This window comes from Apaloderma vittatum, unplaced genomic scaffold, assembly GCF_000703405.1.
Source record: "Apaloderma vittatum isolate BGI_N311 unplaced genomic scaffold, ASM70340v1 scaffold28660, whole genome shotgun sequence".
In the NCBI taxonomy this organism is placed as follows: domain Eukaryota; kingdom Metazoa; phylum Chordata; class Aves; order Trogoniformes; family Trogonidae; genus Apaloderma; species Apaloderma vittatum.
This window is the reverse complement of record NW_009694389.1, coordinates 8143-9483: the sequence shown is the minus strand read 5'-3', so window position 1 is coordinate 9483 and position 1341 is coordinate 8143.

The following is a 1341-nucleotide window of genomic DNA, read 5'->3' as shown; positions in this document are numbered from 1 at the left end:
CCAGAGCAGTGGGGACCTCCTGCACCCCTGGAATGGGGTGAAGCAGCAGCAGGGCACATGCCCTCTGGGCTGCGGTGGCAAATGGGGACAGCAGGCAGCTGCCACAGCACCATGCACGTGCCGCAGGGACCTCGAGCTGCCACCCCTCTCTAGCTGGGAGGGGTCACGCTGCCAGTGTCCCCAGGATGTGGGTCTGAGAAAGCTCCTGGCCTGACACTCACACCACTCCGGGGGTGACTCAGCCCTGCTCTGAGGGTGACTCACTCTGGCAGAACCGGTGATACCAACGCTGTGACGCCCCCAGCCCTTCTGCAGCCCCAGGACGCTGGGGCACGATACCACCTCCCCTCCCTCCTCCCTCTCTCCAGAACTTGGCCAGGAGCTCCTTACCTCAGCCTCGCCCCACCATTCAGCTACCAAGGAATTTTTGTCCCCGCTCTTACTGGCTACAGAGGAAACCTTGCTCTCTGGGGAGAGACATGCAAGGGCTTTGAGGCCACCAGGACAGACCTCTCGGCTGTGGGGACACGTCCTCTGGGGAGCCCAGAGCCCCCTCCAACAGCAGGCGGGCAGGAGCACCTCCCCGGCTAGACTGGACATCCATAGGGCTGGGTTTCTCCCACCCACTGCCTCTTGCTCTTCCCGTTTTATACCAACTCGGCACTAACGTTACGAGCATCACACGCGAAACGCCTTTGCCCTGTTTTCTGTCCCTTGCAAGCGTTTGGAGCTGGGAACAAGGAGGAGTAGCCTGCAAGCAGGGATGGCCAGCTGCAAACAGTGAGCAAGGGCTCCGAGCACGAGGCAAGACTTGCGAAACGCCAGAGCCAAAGTGGGGGCAGCGTGTTTACAGCTTCCCCCTGCCCCATCCCGAGCACAAGCCCCCTGGCAGAGGCAGCCCCTGGCAGAGGCAGCAGAAGGGGACCCCCTGGTCTGCTCCTGGGACTCGAGGAGGTGCAGAGCAGTAAATCATGTCTTGGGAAGACCCCAGAACCTGCCTGGCTGTGTGGGCAAGGGCAGGGCTGCTCCTGCTCAGGAGGGGGCAGCATGCAGGGATCTACATGCTTGCAGCAGCGAGGGTGTCGCAGGATGGTCCTTGCCCGCCCGACGCTGTGCTCAGAACACCTGGTCCCAGCCCCCTCAGTCAGGGGGGAAAACCCAGCACCCTGCTCCATGCTGGGGTTTCTGTAAAGATATGGTTCAGTGTCAACCCCGTGGGCTGAGACTGCAGACATGAAACCCCTCTCCCCTGTGCATCCCTTCTTTTGCCCGCATCCCCTGTTGCCGCGCTGCCCTGGGGTGTTCCCCAGCCCCCCTACCTCAGGCCTCACTTGACGTCCC